This window comes from Dasypus novemcinctus, chromosome Y, assembly GCF_030445035.2.
Source record: "Dasypus novemcinctus isolate mDasNov1 chromosome Y, mDasNov1.1.hap2, whole genome shotgun sequence".
NCBI lineage: Eukaryota > Metazoa > Chordata > Mammalia > Cingulata > Dasypodidae > Dasypus > Dasypus novemcinctus.
This window is the reverse complement of record NC_092216.1, coordinates 21,121,774-21,133,677: the sequence shown is the minus strand read 5'-3', so window position 1 is coordinate 21,133,677 and position 11,904 is coordinate 21,121,774.

Sequence of the window (11,904 nt, the reverse complement as noted above, 5' to 3'; positions counted from 1 at the left end):
TTTAGGACACTAGTGGTAGGCTGAGCAACACCAAGAAGAGAAAAGGGCAAAGGAAAAGGATTGTTACAGCAAATCTTTGAGTTAAACTGCAGCTGCAACTGCCAACATCCCCCCCACCTTATGGACATTTTTTAATTTTCAAGCCTTGGGGTCATTGGCTACAAAGGGGGTCCCAAGTATCCACCTTCCCAGGTAGAGAGAAAGGAACACAGCTTAAGGCTGATTCAGCTTTTGACCTACAAATTTTGGCTTCTGTCCATGGGCAATTCTAGACCAGGTAAGGCCATGCCTTTGTTTGCCTTGAGAGCCACCTCAAGACTAAAGAGATCTGGGACTGAATGGATCTAACTATCTCAGTCTCCCTTTCCAATAACTGGGACAGATTGTTGAGGACACAGAGGGGAGTCAAATTATTTCCTATGCAGGAAAATGGAGAAGGCTGCCAGCAAAGGTTGGAGAAGTGTCTCTGAGAAAGTTTGAATTACAAGGCTCTTAGCCTCCAGGCAGGATTCTCTATCACACTGATCCAGTCTGTTTTGCAACAGACTCCAACCAGGCATTGAAGTGAGAGGGCTGGCAAAATGCATCATTGGCTAGCAGAGGAAGGAATTGCACATGAGGAAATTAAAAGTAAGAAAGCTTGTTCCAGCCTTTACAGTCTCCCTTCCAAAAGTCTAGGAAACAGGTCTGCAACCCATTTCCGGGTCCAGGACCCAGTTTCGAGCAACTGACAGGGACAATCCTAAAGAACCAGGTTGAAACAAGAATCAAAGAACATCAGTAAATCACAGCCTCAAGCCACTAAATCCCTATGAAAAGAAGATAAATTGAGCTTCTGAGTAAACTCATCATCTTAATCAAAAGGCTAGATAACAGCAATTGATTGGGCTCCTGTTAACCATATGGGTGGCCCTGGGTTCATGTCCAAAGGCCTCCTTGTGAAGGCAAGATGGCCTACACACATGGGGAGCTGATGGCCCACACCCACAGAGAGCTGATGGGCTGTGCCCATGGAAAGCTGGCACAGCAAAATGTGACAAAAGGAGATAAGCAGACACAGAAGAACTTGCAGCAAATGGACACAGAGAACAGACAGTAAGCAAGTCAAAGGGGGGGAGTAGATACATTAATTAATTAATTTAAAAAAAGTATGAGCCTTAGTAAGAAAATGGAATCCATGGACCAAGAAAAGGAATATATCAGAGTCCTAAAAGAGACACAAGATTTGAGGCAACTGATTAATGAGATACATACATATTTCCAAAATCAAATTAGTGATTGAAAGACAATATGCCTAAAGAGATAAATGTTATCAAGAAGACATGTAGTGAACACAAAGAAGATTATAAACCTAAATAGAAAAGTAACAGAGCTCATGGGAATGAAAGACACAATAGGTGAGATAAAAATTACATTAGAGGATAAAACCACAGACTCAAAATGATAGAAGACAGAATAAGTAGTACCAAAGACAGAACAGCTGAAATTGAAGAGTGAAAAGAACAGAACAAGAAAACGGAAAAAGTTGAGAAGGGGCTCAGGAAGTTGAATGGCAACACAAAATACAGCAACATATGTATAATGGGAGTTTCAGAAAAAGAGAAGGGAAAAAGGTCAGAAAGAATATTTGAGGAAATAATAACTTAAAATTTCCCAACTCTCATGAAATAAATGAACTTATTTGTTCACAAAGCACATCATTCTCCAATCAGAATAAATCTGAATAGACCTATTCAGAGATACATACTATTCAGAATGTCAAGTGTCAAAGATAAAGATAAAATTCTGAGAGCAGCAAGGGAGAAACAAACAATCACATATAAGGGATGCCCATAACACTTAGTATGGATGCCTTATAAGAAACAATGGAGGCAAGAAGACAGTGGTATGATACAATTAAAATACTTAAAGAGAAAAACTGCCAGTTGTCAATTCTTTATCCAGCAAAATTGCCCTTCAAATATGAAATGAATATAAAATATTCACAAACAAACAGAAACTAAGATAGTTTGTAAAAAAAGAATCCACATTTGCAGGAAATATTAAAGGAAGCCTTGGAAGCTCAAGGAAAAGACAAGGGAAACTTGGAGGACAGCATAAAAGAAAGAATAGTGAAATGGATAACCAAAAGAGTAAAGGCAAATGAAAATAAGATAACATATGAAAACCAAAAAATAAAATAGTGGAAGTAAATAATTCATTTACAGTAATATCATTGAATATGAATGGATTAAACTTCCCTAACAAAAGATATAGACTGTTTAAAACAAAAAACATGAGCCATCCATATACTGCCTACAGGAGACTGATGCAGTGATACAAACAGGCTGAAAGTGAAAGGTTGGAAAAAGAGACTTCATGCGAAGAGTAACATAAAAAAAGCAGGTGTAACTATACTAACATCAGGCAAAATCAACTTTAAATGCAAAAAAGTTATAAAAGCTACAGAAGACCATTATATATTAATAAAAGGGACAATCCACCAGGAAGATATAACTGTCATAAATAGCTATGCATCTAACCAGGGTGCCCCAAAATATATGAGGAAACTATGGCAAAACTGAAGGGAGAAATAGACATTTCTACAGTAGTCATCAGAGACTTCAATACACCAATCATATCACTAAATAGAACTAGACTGAAGATCAACAAGGAAACAGAGAACTTCAACAATATAATAAACAAGTTAGACCTAATAAACATACAGAACATTGCATCCAATCTCAACAGGGAATACGTTCTCAAGTGTCCATTGGTCTTTCTCCAGGGCAGACCACATGTTAGGACACAATCTAGCTCTCAGTAAATGTTAAAAAGTTTGGCATTACACAAAACACGTCCTCAGATCATAATGGAATGACACTGAAAGTTAATAATAGACAGGAAAGAGGTAAATTCACAAATGTATGGAGGCTAAATAACACTCTTCTAAATAATCGGTGGGTTAAAGAAGAAATTGCAAATGAAATAAGTAAATATATTGAGACAAATGAAAAGAACATTACAATTTATCAAAACATATGATACAGTGAAGGCATTCTTGAGAGGGAAATTTATAGCCCTGAATGCCTGTATTAAAAAAGAAAAAAAGAGCTAAAATCAAAGATCTAACTGGACAACAGGAGAAACTAGAAAAAGAACAGCAAACTAATCTCAAAGCAAGTAGAAGGAAAGACATAATAAAGATTAGAGCAGAAATAAATGAAATTGAGAAAAAAAAACAATAGAGAAATTCAACAAAGCTAAAGCTGGTTCTTTGAAAAGATCAATAAATTTGACAAACTCCTAGCTAGACTAACAAAGAAAAAAAGAGAGAAGATGCAAATAAATATAATCAGAAATGAAAACAGGGAAGTTACAATAGACCCCACAGAAATAAAAAGGATCATAAGAGGACTTTATGAGAAACTGTATGCCAACAAATTAGACAACCCAGATGAAATGAACAAATTCCCAGCAGTGCACAAACAATCTATACTGGTGCTACAAGAAATATAAAAACTTAACAAACCAATCACATTTAACAAGATTGAGTCTGTAATAAAAAATCTCCCAACAAAGAAAAGTACGGGATCAGATGGCTTCACAGTATTAACACCAATCCTTTTAAACTCTTCCAAAAAATTGAAGGGGAAGGAAAATTACCAACACATTATATGAAGCCAAGATCACTCTATATGAAGCCAAGATCACTCTAATACCAAAGCCAGATAAAGACACTACAAGAAAAGAAAATTACAAGCCAATCTCTCTAATGAACATAGATGCAAAAATTCTCAACAAAATACTTATGATCAACTCCTATGATGTATCAAATGACTTATACATCATGATCAAGTGGATTTATTCCTGGTATGCAAGGCTGGTTCAACATAAGAAAATCAATTAATCTAATACACCACATCAACAAACTGAAGGGAAAAAATTGAATGATTATTTCCATTGATGCAGAAAAGGCATTTGACAAAATCCAGCATCCTTTCTTGATTAAAAAAAAAATACTTTAAAAGATAGGAATAGATGGAGAATTCCTCAATATGATAAAAGGCACTATGAAAAAACTACAGTAAACATCATACTAAATGGGAAAACGTCAAAAGCTTTACCCTTTAAGATCAGGAACAGGACAAGGATGCCCATTGTCACCACTGTTATTCAATGTTGTACTAGAAGTTCTAGCTAGAGCAATTAGGAAAAACAAAAACAAAAAAAATTAAAGGCAGCCAAATAGGAAAATAGGAAATAAATCTCTATTTGTAGATAACATGATACTAAATTCAGAAAATTCTGAAATGTCTGTGACAAAACTACTTGGGATAATAATTGAGTTCAGCAAAGTGACAGAATATAATAACACCACACAAAAATCAGTAATGTGTTTTTACACTGGTATTGAACAATCTGAGGAGGAAATCAGGGTAAAAAATTCCACTTACAATAAAAATAAAAACACTCAAATATCTAGGAATCAATTAAACCAAAAAAGTACAGGACTCATGTGAGGAAACTACAAAGCAATGCTAAAGGAAATCAATGAAGACTTAAACAAATAGAAAGATATCCTGTGTTCATGAATTGGAAGACTAAGCATTGTGAAGATTTTAATCTTATCCAAACTGATTTATGGAGTCAATGCAATACCAAAGTTCCAAAAGCCTACATTTGGAAAGGAAAGGGCTCTTGAATGGCTAAAAGCATCTTAAAAAGAGGAATGACACAAGAAGAATTTCATTGCCTGACCTAGAAACATATTATAAATTTAGAATGATCAAAACAGCATGGCACTGCCATAAAGATAGACTTATCAACCAGTGGAATAGAATTGAATGTACACAGATAAACCCTCACCTCTATGGCCAATTGGGTTTGACAAACATACCAAATCCATGTTAATGGGACAAAATGATCTTTTCAACAAATGATGCTGGGAGAGAGGACCCCTATCTCACTCCCTATACATGAATTAATTCAAAATGGATCAAAGACCTAAATGTAAAAGCCAGTATCATAAAACTACTAGAAGAAAAAAGAGGGAAACATCTTAAAGACCTTGTGGTAAGTGGTGGTTTATTGGACCTTATACCTAAAGCATGTGCAGCAAAAGAAATAATGGGTAAATGGGACTTCCTCAAAATTAAACACTTTTGCCCCTAACACGACTTTGTCAAAAGGGTGAAAATGCAGTTGACTCAATGGGAGAAGATATTTGAAATCACATATCACAAAAGGGTTTAATAGCCAAGATATATAATGAGATGTTACAACTCAACAATATAAAAGACAAATGACCTGATTAAAAAGGGAAAAAGACTTGAATAGACATTTGTCCAAAGAAGAAATACAAATGGGAAAAACACACATAATAAAGTATTCAACATCACTAATTATTAGGGAAATGTAAATCAAAATTACAATGAGATATCATTTCACACCTATCAGAATGGCCACTATTACAAAGGGAGAGAAGTACAAGTACTGAAGAAGAAGTGGAGAAAAAGAAACACTCATTCACTGTGGGCAGTTATGTAGAGTTGTACAACCCCTGTTATTTTTAACATTTTTACAGGACAGGGTCCTGGTAAGGATAAATTTCCTTGATGTATGAGTATCTGAGAAAGTCTTTATTATTGACTCAGTCTTGAAAGATAATTTCACTGGATATAGAATAGTAGGTTGTATTTGACTATAATATGTCTAGGTGTATTTTTTTTCCATTTTTGTATTTACTCAGCTTTCTGTTCTCTGAACCTCCTTTATCTGTGGTTTGATGTCTGCCATTAATTTTAGAAAATTATTACCTCGCTATTTCTTCTTCTAAATTTGTTCTTTCTTCTCTTTCTGACATTCCAATTATGCATATACTAAACCTCTTAAAAATTTGTCCCTTGGTTCTTGAAGACGGTTTTGTTTTTCATTTTCTTTCTTTTGCATTTCCGTTTGCACTATATTAACACATGTTCATGTTCACTGAATTCTTTCTTTGACCATGTGTGTCTACAGATGAATCCACTGAAGGCATTCTTCATTTCTGTTATTCTTCTTTTGATTTCTAGCATTTCTTTTTTATTATTAAAGTTTTCATCTCTTTGCTCACATTACCAATCTGTTCTTACATGTTGTCTACTTTTTCCATTAAGTCCTTTAACATATTCATCACAGTTATTTTAAAGTCCTTGTTTAATTAGTCCAAATTATCTCAGTCTTTTCCTGGTGCTTATTTTTACTTTACTGACTAATTTTTTCTTGCCTTTTATCATGCCTTATATTTGTTGTTGTTGTTGTTGTTGTTGTTGAAAGCTGGACAGGATATATTGCATAATAGAGAATTAGGTAATAACACTGTATCATAAAATTTTATGTTAATTTGGTTAGGAGTTGGTTGGTCTATGCTTAACTTCTGTTTTAGGGTTACATATCAAAAGCTAAATACGTTCTTTTAATTCTAATCCACTGTTGTTATTATTTTGGAACTCTTTTGATCTGGATGTAAAGTGTGGGGAAGCAGATATGTTCTATAATCTTATTATTAAATATCAATCTTTTGGTGGGTCTGTACCCCTGAGCTTTAACCATCACAACTATTTCTTAGATTTTTGTACCCCTGTAAGTGATGCAGCAAAACTATATTACCCTTCTTTTGAACAGGTAAGACTGATAATTTCTTTTTCCCTGCAAAGTCCTTTGTTCTAGAGAGTATGCTGGGACTATTTTCCCTCCCTCTGCCAGACAAAGGAGAAGAATTTCTTGGCTTTTCACGAAGAGCAAATTGTGGGCTTCCTGGTGATAGTACACTTGAAAGGGGGGATGAATTATGATTCTTGCCCCCAGGATCATCTCATTCTCACACTAGTCCACATTTATTCTCCAGCAACTTTTGAAAATTACCACTTAAGTTTTCTTAGCAATTTGTGTTCCAGCAGTTTCTGTCCTAGGTAAATTGATTGTTGTTGTGATTAACTGAATTTCACTCTCTCCAGATTTCATTGGAACAGTTTGCCTTGTTACTTCAATTCTGTTTGGTCCAAGTAAAGTCATCATTTAATCTTTTTTTTGGTTTTGGTTTTTTGTTGTTGTTGTTGTTGTTGGTTTTTTTTGAGCTTTTTTCATATTTTAAGGATATGCTGCTGGATTTCCTCTAGGTTCTTGGTTATGTTATATAAATTAATTTAAGAACATGCTGGTTTAGTTAGGTCAGTAGTTTACTAAGAAAATGAGAGAAGAAATAGAAATGGTAGAAAATAAGAGATTATGGGTCTAAGGTATACTCGTGTGTTGGTTCAGGGAAAGAAGGGAAAAAAGAGATAATTTAATTTCTGTGCTTGCTTTTCAAACTGTTAATTAGTCCTCCCACTTCCTAATATTAAAGGAAGGGGTCCCAGTTGTTTGCTGTTTTGATTGATTAAACCACCTGTTAATTCCCTTGGTGCCTTAGTGATAAGGACCCTTGAGACTATTTCAAACTTTTACTTGGTCCTGGATTTTCAAGCAAAATTCCTGTGTGTTCTTCCTGCCAGTTTCTGGTGGGATTCATCTTTCAGAGGATATCCAGTAGAATTCCATAGCCACTTGTTTCACCAACCTGTTTTACTGCTAGGTCCCAGTTTTCTCTTTTCATTGCCTAAAATAGCCTTCTCCAAATGGGAGTAACGACTTCCAAGATCTTTATATATCAAAACTGAAACTGGAATTCTAGGTGATTTTTTTTTCAGTTTGTCATGGGCTGCTGTCTTTAATTTCTTCTTCATTACTGTAAAAAGTAAATAATAGTTTGCTCTCTCTTAGCAATATTTAATTTTTAAATGAAATGTTTAATGAATATATTTCCCATGGATCTTCAAAGCATTGAACAGCAGAAGTTGTTTTAACTTATTTATTTTTCAAACTGGCTTAACATGAATTTATGATAACTGTGATGCTTACTATTTGCTTGAGTAGTAACATATCTTATGCATCTGTTTTTTTACTGATTTATTAGGAATATGCTGTGATTTGTACAAATTAGAAACCTGTTTGCTAGCATTTACCACTCCTTACTTTTGAAGCAACAGTAATTAGTCACAGACTGTAGGAAGTCGGTTTTGGAAGAAAACAAATATAAACTTCCCTAACTAGAGAATAAAACCATGTAAAAATATTTTTGTTTTTGTTTTTTAACTGATCAAGAGCTACTTAATCTTAGAATTGAGTAAAATGATCAACAATCAAATGAATAAATCGTTAAAGAATTTTAAAAAAATCATATTTACTACCAAAATAATTCCTCTCTAGCATGCCAAAATGATCCAGCATCTAAATTTTTAAGATTTAAAAATCCTTTCTTTGTGGACCAAAATTAATTTCTGGAACTGTAAGATGCAATGCCTAAGAAATAATGTTTTTTATTAACAAATTTTTCTTCACCAAATATTTATTAAGCACTAATTCATACTAAACACCACTAGAGAATGATTTTTAAAAGGAGGCAGCTCTTTCTCTGAAGAAACTTATACTCACAGTATACCACAGAAGATATCCTAGGAAGAAGGGGATAAACAAACTTAATGAATCCAACATCCCTAACTTAGAGATAAGATAAACTGACGCTCAGAAAGTTATGTGATTTGCCTAAATTCCTGAAAAAATGTATGTCAGGATTTTGAATTCCCATGATCCATTAAGGTTTAAGGTTTAAGGCATATATTTGAAAAAAAACAAAAGTATAATACAGGGAATATGTATTATATATCATCAGAAAACACTGATAAAATAATATACATAAAATAATTTAACAGTCACTTCTATATTATTTCGAATTTACCACTTCAGTATGCAAAGTGATATCCTAGAGGGCAAGACATTCACCAGGACTTGAATATATATTCAGGTAATTTGGTTATTTAAAAAAATAAATCAGTTTAGACTATCACTTTATCTTCACATTCTAACATCCTGTTAATATTTCTTTGCTTCTATAGCTCTCTGCCTATGCATAGATCCTATCAATATCTTTCACATATAATCCAAAATCTTGGCCAAATATCTCATACCTGTCTTCATTTTTCTGTTAAAAATAGGTACTGTAACACTTATCAATTATTAAGTAAACAATATGCTAGAAAAATCACAACACTGTTAGTAATCATCTGTTTCAGATAACATGCTCTCAAAACTGCATTCTGTAGAATGCTTATAATATTGCAACTAGTGTGCTGGCAGTGACATTTAAAGCAGCATTTGTAATGAAGTCATTTCTTGCAATAGGTGTTATTTTTGTTAAAGACAATATACTTCTTACCTACCTTCACATTGGTATTTGAAGAAATTCTCATAAACGCAGTTTTTGGACAGAAGATATTCAAAACTCTCTATGGTAGGTACCTTCTGACATGGCTATGAATAATTCCTACCTCCTAATATTCACACTTTGTGAATGTAGACTTGCTCCTAATAATTAGAATATGGCAAATATGACACGGTGTCACTTGCTTGATTAGGTTACAAAGACTGTAACTTCTGCTTCCAGCACTTTCTTGTTGACACTATCAAGCCCACTTGCTTGCTTGCTTTGATTAAACAAGTTATCAGGTTATAAATTGTTCCCTGGAGAGGCCCATGTGTCAAGGAATTTAGGGAGGCCTCTGGTCACCAGTTCATGAGAAACTGAAACCTCATTCTAAAGTTCTGAGAGGAGCTGAATCCTGCCATCGATCATGTAGTGAGCTAAAGAAGAGGATCCAATACAGCTAAGCTGTGCAGAAATTCTTGACATACAAAAACCGTGAGGTAATAAATGTGTGTGTTTTAAACTATGAAGTGTTGAGATCATTTGCTTCACAGTAATAAATAACACACTGTCTTAAAAATAAAAAATAAAAAAAGTATGCAACTGACAGTGTTCATTATGAAGTACAATGATAAAACTATTTTTTGCTTTGCTCTTTTATCACCATTTTAAGACTCACTAAGGGAATTAAGATATAAAACTATGTTGAGGAATAACTTCTTTCCAAGGGATACTCTGTTTCAAAAGAAGAAGCTAATGGAAATGTTTTAGGTTTGACAAAGTTCACTTAAATGAAAGAATTTTTGGAGCCATCCAATATTCCTTCCAAGAATCAGCCTGACAGACTTGTTAGTGAAAAACAAATTCACCTTTAAATTTTACTAGGGAGTTCTGAATTCTCATCTCAGTGGAAAATTAATTATAAAAATATCTCAGCTTTTAATGAATTTTAAATAATCTAAAAACCTCTCTGTATTTTTAATGTATAATTCTTTTATATTAATAGCAGAAAAGATATGAGGAATAAAGTTTATGAGGCATATAGCACATAAATAATTCTTGATTTATTTGAGGTTCTTATGCTTACATTTTTAAATGTATACTCTGAATGAGATGAATTTTCTCATAGGAAACATTTGCAATCTCACTCAAACACTTAATAGAAATTTGTGTTATTTCTTTAGAATGAATGCTGCCTAATTTTCTATTCCTTGCTTGTTTAACATAGTTCTTTTTGTACAAAATTTATTTTAAAGCCATTTTTATAGCTAAAACACAAATATTTCCAAGCATAAGAACATGTTTTGTTTACTAATATAAATGACAAAATTTTCCTAATTAGTGTTAGTGTTATATACAAAGGTCCCAAGTAAGGTTCAGAGTCCAAGGGAGAATTTTGGAGTATTTATATTTAATAATCATTTGATTTAACCTTGCGTATTTTGCATGTTGCAGAACTACAACATTATATGAATCATTACAGATTTCACCAAAAGCAGGTCAAACTTTCATTCCAAGAAATGACAGTTGTATGCAGTTTCTTCTTTGGCTCACTCAGTTTCCTCATTTATTAAAGGAGGGGTAGTATAACAGCACTCACACTATAATAAACAATATAGCATAATATATTAAACTATACTATGTATTTTATATTACATACCTAATAATATAATAAATATGAGAGTACATGTCTCTGAGTTTTTATGAGGGCTAAATGAGCTTTTATATGTATTGTGTTTATATGTTAAGTGCTATATATGTCATTACTTTTGCTGTTTTTATGGCTATGACTCTCATAAGAAAATAAAATTGTGATATAAATAATGCATTCAAATATATTGATTGTGATAATGAAAGAAAAGCAAAATAGGATAGGCTAATCCATGAATGACTTGTCATATAGCTAATTTACAGTAAGATAGATATAGTCTTTCATTCAATAAACGTATAGAAAATAGCTATATTTTAACACTAGCCTTGATAGAGTAGTGTACAAAACAACACCAAATACCCTTTTTTCATGGAGTTTATATTCCACTGAAAGGAGACAGAACATAAACAAATGATTATTTATGCAGCATAGCACATGATGAAACAGGTCAAATGATAGGAAACAAGGTAATAGAGGACCAATGGTAGCAGAGTGGGAAGGAATGCTGCCATGTTAAACAGGGTGGTCAGGAAAAGCCTCTTAAGAAAGAAACATTTAATCAAAGACCTAAAAAATGTGAGGGTAAAGCGGTAGTCTTTCAGACCTAGGGAACTCTAGGTCTGAAATGCAAAGACTCTAAGGAAGGAGGGGCCCAGTATTTTGCAGGAAGTTATAATAAAATACTTATGTAAATACCTAATGTAAGATGATGACAAACTTCTAATATGAAAAGGCAATTTTAGACATTGTTTTCCTCTTAAATAACAATCTCTTCTGAAATTAATTACATATATGTAAAAATTATTCATTGTTGAATTATTCTAATTCAACAAATTAGAAAAAAATGTTTATATAGCATTTTAATTACATAATGCATCTCCCATTTATCTCAATGAACGATCTCAGAAAGCTAGTTGAAATAATATTCCTTTTAGAGAAGTGAAGATAGAGGTTTAAATAGATTAACTTGATCAATGTTACCTGGAAATTT